The sequence below is a fragment of the Penaeus vannamei genome, chromosome 37 (assembly GCF_042767895.1).
Source record: "Penaeus vannamei isolate JL-2024 chromosome 37, ASM4276789v1, whole genome shotgun sequence".
Taxonomy (NCBI): domain Eukaryota; kingdom Metazoa; phylum Arthropoda; class Malacostraca; order Decapoda; family Penaeidae; genus Penaeus; species Penaeus vannamei.
Genome location: NC_091585.1, coordinates 15,211,866 through 15,219,365, shown reverse-complemented (window position 1 = coordinate 15,219,365; position 7,500 = coordinate 15,211,866). Strand labels below are relative to the sequence as shown.

Sequence of the window (7,500 nt, the reverse complement as noted above, 5' to 3'; positions counted from 1 at the left end):
AATTATCCCACTCACTAAAATTAAATCAAATCCCAATAAAATCAAGAGAGAAAGCATGTTGCGACAAATCATCCTACATAAACACCTTTACAGAAAAATCTTTATAACAAGTCTAAAAAATCAATTAACCAAAATATTAATTACCCAATAAACCAATAGTCTAAAATCTAAACATATGCAATTTTAATAAAAAATAAATAGTGCAACTACTAGTACCTGTACATGCCTCTCTACTCTAAAAATAGTCATAAAACAAAAGTGTAATAAATATACACATAGCCCACACAAGTCAGATCAGCCCAGACTAAACAGGATATTTACATCCACAACCAACAAGGAACAGGAAGAGGAACTTGCTTTTGATAGTTCACCATCAACTATACGAGGACAAAGGCCATTTGTTGGATGCGTTCACACGGGAAATGCAAAAATGTGAAAATGGGAGGGCCGGCATAGTGACGGTCTTCTTGCAGTATCGATGAGCGCGAGGGAAGCGACAGATGGGATATCAAACACAGTGATGACATATGAAAGGAGGGAAAACATGCTTGTGTGAATTTATAAAATTAATAGATGTATATATATATATATATATATATATATATATATATATATATATATATATATATATATATATATATATATATATAGCCACTTCCCAAACAAACAATGATGACAGAAAATGGAGAGGGATTTGATGTGAAACAAATTTGGTGACAAAACAAAAGAACTAATTAGCACAAAATTCTTTAAAACAAAGGGCCAAAAAAATTAATTACATCCCCATCCAGCTGGAAAATACCCATCAAAACCTAAAGTCAAACTAAATGAATCAAAGCACATAAAACAAAGACAATAAAAACAATTAAAAAACAAAGACAAATGACACAGAGGAACACTCCACCCCCACCATGACAATTTGACAGATAATTTGAAAAAAGCTTCCGAAACAATGCAATAATTTGCATCCCAACCCTTCCTCTTCAGTCATGACTAAAATAGACCCATTTTGAATAAGTCAGTTTTGGTAAAACAGACTTCTTAATCACAGCTACCTGAATCCCTACTGATTTTGTAAGGAATAAAAAATAAAGATAAATTACTGCTTCTATCTCTAAATCTATCTATCTAGCTAACCATCTAATCATCTCTTATTAGTATCTGTTATATATTCTACAAGAGCTCTATTGCAATGATTATGAAAACTGGATTACATCTTATTTCCTCTTTTCGCTCTCTGCTTCTCTGCCTGCCTGCCTTCTCTCTGAGTGTCTAAACAAAACAACAAAAATTGATAATACAACTAACTTGAATAAAAACAATAATAGTGGTACCATAAACATCAATAATCCAAGACCATCAACAATAATAATAACAAGAATAATAAAAATTGAACTTATTAATAAAAAACAATGCATACCAACACCAATAACAGTAAAGACAATATCAATATACCACTAATACTATTACTAATAATAATAACAAAATAACAACAACAATAATAATAATATCAATAATAACATCAATAACAATAGTAATAATAATAATATCAATAATAATAATAATAATATTCATAATAATAATAACTATTATTATAATAACAATTTTAATAATAACAATAACAAAATAAATATCATTAGCAATATCAAAAATAAATAAAAAATAAAAATAATAGAAATAACAACAACAGTAGTAGTAGTAAAAGAATAGAAATAATATTAATATTGATAACAATAAAAACAATAATGATAATGATAATGATAATAATAATAATAATAATAATAATAATAATAATAATAATAATAATAATAATAACAATAATAATAATAATAACAATGATTAAAATAAAACTAATGTGAAATAATAAAAACAACAATAATAATATTTATCATTATTATTATCATTATCATTATTACTATAATTGCAATTATATTTATAAACACAATACTACGACTAATAATAATGATAACAATAATAATCATTATCATTATCATCATCATTATTAAATACATTACAGTTACAACTATAATTACAATAATAATAATAATCATAAAATAAATAACAATAACAATACTACTACAACAACTAATAATAAGAAAAACAAAATAATAACAATAATAATTTTAAAAAATAATAATAATGACAATGACAATGACAATAATCATAATCATAATCATAATCATAATCATAATCATAATCATAATCATAATAATAATAATAATAATAATAATAATAATAACAACAATAATAATATTGATAATATCAATAACAAAATAAAATAGAATAATAACAGCAACAATAATAATAATAATAGTAATAAAAGTAATAATAATAATAATAATAATAATAATAATAATAATAATAATAATAATAATAATAATAATAATAATAATAATAATAATGACAACAACAAAAAATCCATTTAATAATATTATTATAATAATAATAACTAAAAATAATAATAGTAATAAAAACAATAATAAATCATAATAATAGCCCTATCAAAATATCACCTTTATGATAATCATAATACTAACAACAATAATAATAACAATAATTTTGATCAGTTATCATTATCATTATATTAATAAAGCTAAAGATAGATGGTCATTAAAGAATAATAAAAACAATAACAATAATGTCTTCTTAATAATTATAAAGAAAATGATAGCAACGTCAAAATGAAATTATGAGAATAATACCAACACATAAATATCATCATATATCATTAACAATACAAATGAATGGATGTTTTAATAATAATCAGCAATATCATAAATTATATATGAAAAAAAGAAAATATAGAGATCAAAATATGAAGAGCAGGGTGAAGATGAATGAGAAAGAGAAGTAGCATAATAAAATTATTAACATGGAGAATTACAGACTAATAAGAAGAAAGGGAGAAAAGGAGAAGGGGAAAAAGGAAGATATGGGGAAGTAGTGTTGAGGAGGAGGAGGAGGAGGAGGAGGAGGAGGAGGAGGAGGAGGAGGAGGAGGAGGAGGAGGAGGAGGAGAAGGAGGAGGAAGAAGAAGAGGAGAAGGAGAATGGGAAAAAGGAAGAGATGGGGAAGTAGCATTGAGGAGGAGGAGGAGGAGGAGGAGGAGGAGGAGGAGGAGGAGGAGGAGGAGGAGGAGGAGGAGGAGGAGGAGGAAGAGGACAGATGAGGAGGAGCAGGAGGGAGGAGAAGGAGGAGGGAGGAGGAGAGAGGAGAAAGGGGGAGGAGGAGGAGGAAGAAGAGGGAGGAGAAGGAGGGGGAGGGAGGAGGAGGGAGGAGAAGGAGGGGGAGGAAAAGGAGGAGGAGAAGGGAAGATAATGAGAAGAATAGTAGAAAGAAATCAAGAAAATATGAAGAGAGACGTGGTTACCCTAACTGCTGCTCTGGCCTGTTACTTGTGCACAGCCTCAGTTAATGCTTAAACATCTGCCTACAGAGCAAAAGCAAAAGTGAGTTCTTTCTGTTATTGGGGAAGATATTGTCTGAATCTTTTATATGCTCCTCTGGTATCTGTAACAATTCTTGTTTTGTTGTTATATGAATCCTTTTTATATTTTCTTGTTGTAGAAAGAATTTCTCATGTCTACATTTCTCATACTTTTGCTGTGCACGTCTTTTCTTGGCCAAATTCATGCTAGCAAATTAATGTGTTTACTAGTCAGATGTTACATATTCATTGGCTGTATATCACATCTAGAATTGTGACAAGACAAGTTCCTTTTCCTTATCAACATTAACTGATAATTCCAAGCCCTGTTCTTTGATAAACATACAAAGAATACACTGTGTAGATATTGTTTTTTAAATTCTCCTTCCTTGGCTTAAAATCATGATTGATTTTTCTTATCTAAAAAGCAGCTTATTAATCATGTAGCTACTTTACTTATAGTTAATCTACCTGTCTAGCTAAAGCAGTTAACATAAAGGTTATATAAACATGTAGTAACTGCTATACATCAAATCTCTTTTATAGTCAATACAAGTTTGTAAGTAATATTTACCTAATCTATCTAACTATCTATCTATCAACCAACCTATCTGTCTATCTGGGCTTTATATATAATAAGAAATATTCAAATTTTTATGAGACCTGATAAGAGTAGTAGTATCAACTGACATCTTTCTTATCATATAAAAAAGTACCCAGTAAATATTTTCCTGAAGTGAACTTTATCAGCACAATGATATATGTGTTACTACTATCTCATTTTACGTGATAACCAAAATATTACATCCTGTTGAGTCATTTACTAATCAAAAGAAAAGAAACAAAAAGTAGAAAATTAATATTTATACATGGCTTAAGAATATGACCAAATGTCTTGATCAGAATATTTATTTCCTTTCTATGAGACTGCAAACTACAGTTAAACCTAATATATTTTCTTTAAGCATCAGTAATTCACAGCTGCTCTACATATGACTACATAAAGCAATGCTGTGGCCTCTACTCTTCAGCAACGGCAAACAAACCTTATCTAAATAGATCTGGCAAGACACATGAGGATAAATTGTCCAAGAGGTTGACATGCATTATCCTGCTAGCATACACATGTTGAAGGTTTTTTTGCCTTTACTAGAGTAAAGAGGCTAATGCAGAGCTAGACTCTGCCTCGTGAACATAGTTTAAAATTCCTTTTCGCAGATCCTATCTAATACCCCATGTGTTCTATCATTTGCTCATTATGGTCAATATCTCTAATTCTTTCAAAACCTATAAATCATCTGACATATGTGTGTTAGTTTGTTAAGACAGATCAGCAAATTCCAGAATAAGATACAATTTGAATCTTCAGGAATAAGAAAACAAAAATTAATACTTTCACATCGCTTAATGCACATATTGTACAAATTTCAGATGTCAAAATCCTGCTTGATATGGAGTTACTCATGAAAAATTGTCTTTTGAAATTTATATTTCTACCTCTCTTTTTCTCTCTCTCCCACCTTTACTCATTCACTCACTTACCCATTTATTCACACTCTCTTACACTTACACATATTCACTCACTCTTTCACTCGCTAACTCACTCACTCATTCACTCACTCACTCTCATTCACTCATTCACTCACTTTCACTCACTCACTCTCTCACATTCACTCACTCTCACTCACTCACTCTCATTCACTCGCTCTCACTCACTCATTCACTTGCTCTCACTCACTCACTCATTCACTTGCTCTCACACTCATTCACTCGGTCTCACTCACTCACTCATTCACTCAGTCTCACTCACTCACATTCACTTGCTCTCACTCACTCACTCATTCACTTGCTCTCACTCACTCACTCATTCACTTGCTCTCTCACTCACTCATTCACTCGCTCTCACTCACTCACTCACTCATTCTCCTTTAACAATCATATCCATATATATTATACATCAATTTCATATATTCCAACATGTCAATTTAATGTCTGCCCATAACAACCAATCAATTGGTTTAATCTTCCACATGTAAATACACAAAAGTACCTTTATTCCACTCACTCTTTCACAAAACTTTTAAAATCTAATTATTATCAACACAACACCTAATAATATTTCTTTTAAATGTCTCTTTAATATTCAAATTCACTCTATGAAAATATATCCTTAATGAGGGGAAAATCTTATTACAAAAGAAATCTTAAATTCACACTCAATTAACTCCGAATAGTAGAAAAAAAAACACATCACTTTTCATTTCAATTTCTTGAACAATCACAAGCCAAAGAACAATATAACTTCACATGTTCTCCAACAGAGTAACACTGAACAAGCACAGCAGAACACCTCAACACACACACAAAGGTTTCACGTTAATCTTCCCAACGTCTTGAAGAAACACTTATATCCGGACGTTATAGAATTACACTTTTTTCGCGTAAAAAAACTTCACCTTTTCCTTTCTAAAATTGCACTTTCTCACAAGAGAGGATTAAATGTATCTTCTTATGCATCGCGAATGATAGCTACACATTCTCTTTGTTCTTTCTGCTTCCCGAGAAAGGGAAGAAGAGGAGAAATAAGGAGGAGAAATGGGAGCGACACTCGCGAAGAACCTTTTCGAGTGAGTCACAAAGGCACCAAAAGCACCACGCGGAGGAGCCTGCAACACCTCCCCTTTTCCATGGCTTTTCCCTCACTTTGGGGACACTTCCAACTCACTCCACCCACTCTCCACTCACGATGGATACTTCCTCCGCCTCTTGGTCTCGCTTGGTATTCCACAAGAGGGTTAGAGAGGACTAAAAAGCGTTAAAAGAGCGACCGCCTCTCTCTCGGACCAACACAATGAATGAGACGAAGTTGTGTACTGTTGTAGTCTGAGAGGGCGCGCAGGGTTCTCTTATTTCAACCATTTTTCACTCTTCGCTTAACTGATTCATGGTCTTTGTTATCGCTCCGTCGTCTTTATTCAATGCTTGACTTTTTTTCTTCGCGATGTGGTTCAGTAGGCGCGTTAGATAGCGTGAAATAAAAAGATACGTGATATAGGCGACGTGACAACCCGCGTGAGGGGGAGCAGGATGGGGGGAGAAGGTATGAGAGAAGAGGGGGGAAGTTGGCGATTTTTTCGTGTATTTTCAAGGCATTTCCTCGCTTAGCGTTCATATTTTGCGTTTGGAAAGCACAGGGATGGATGGTGCTGTAGAAGGTACAATAAGAGTGAATAAACCTTCGAGTTTTCAGCGATTGCTCGAAACAGGAAGGGGGCAGGAGGGGGAGGAGGAGGAACGGGGAGGAGGGTTGAGAATTGGGGGAGAGGGAAGAGGGAGGGAGGGGGAGGAGGGGAGGTCGAACTCCTCTGTTTGGAACTAAATATACCCATAAAACAAGCCATCAAAGGCCCGTGGGGCATATTTCGCAGCGAAATACGCGAGTCCACAGCCGTGCAGAACCCGAGAGACCATTGCAGCGCCAAAGGGAGTCATCAATGGCGAGAGAAAAGAGGATTGCGATGGAATAGTTGAGACCCTCCTGGCCTTCCCCCAATGGCTACAGGGTGCTGGGGAGGGAGGGAGGAAGGGCTCGCTCCTCACAACTAACTCTTGTAGTTCCTCTTTCTGACCCTTTTTTGATCTATGCCCACTGGCTCGCCGCTCCATCGCTCGAAACAAAATAGCAACCGGAGTAAAAATAGATATGGTGGTGGGTGGATCTCTTTTATTTCAGGCAGTGAAAGGGTTTTTAAGGGTATTCAAATCCCCAGAGGTTGAGTGGGCGGTGCAGGATATCTAGGAAGGATTGCTGTGACCCACGCTACCTACACGCACACGTACGTACGCACACACGCACACGCTCTGATACACACACCCGCACACACAAACACGAGCTTTTAAAACGTTCATGCGCGCTCACACGCACACACGCACAAGGGCGCAAGTGTATTTATAAACTTTTGCAGGATGTGGATGGGAGAAGCTTGAAATAAAAGGCATTTCAATGGATAAGGTTGCGGCTGCGTTTTGGCTTCGGTTCTCTACTGTGAACTATTATCACGCGTTCTACTTGCT

The 7,500-nt window shown here is 34.1% G+C and overlaps 1 protein-coding gene across 6 annotated transcripts in view; it reads right to left on the bottom strand.

Moving 5' to 3' along the window:
- LOC113821102 (signal-induced proliferation-associated 1-like protein 1) overlaps positions 1-6,298 on the bottom strand; it is a 46,364-nt gene extending 40,066 nt beyond the window's left edge. For all 6 annotated transcript variants that reach the window (XM_027373544.2, XM_027373550.2, XM_027373549.2 and 3 more), the window contains exon 1: positions 6,172-6,298. The gene's annotated coding sequence lies outside the window, so the exon portion shown is untranslated. The remainder of the gene's footprint in view (positions 1-6,171) is intronic.
- Between the last annotated feature and the right edge of the window lie 1,202 nt (positions 6,299-7,500).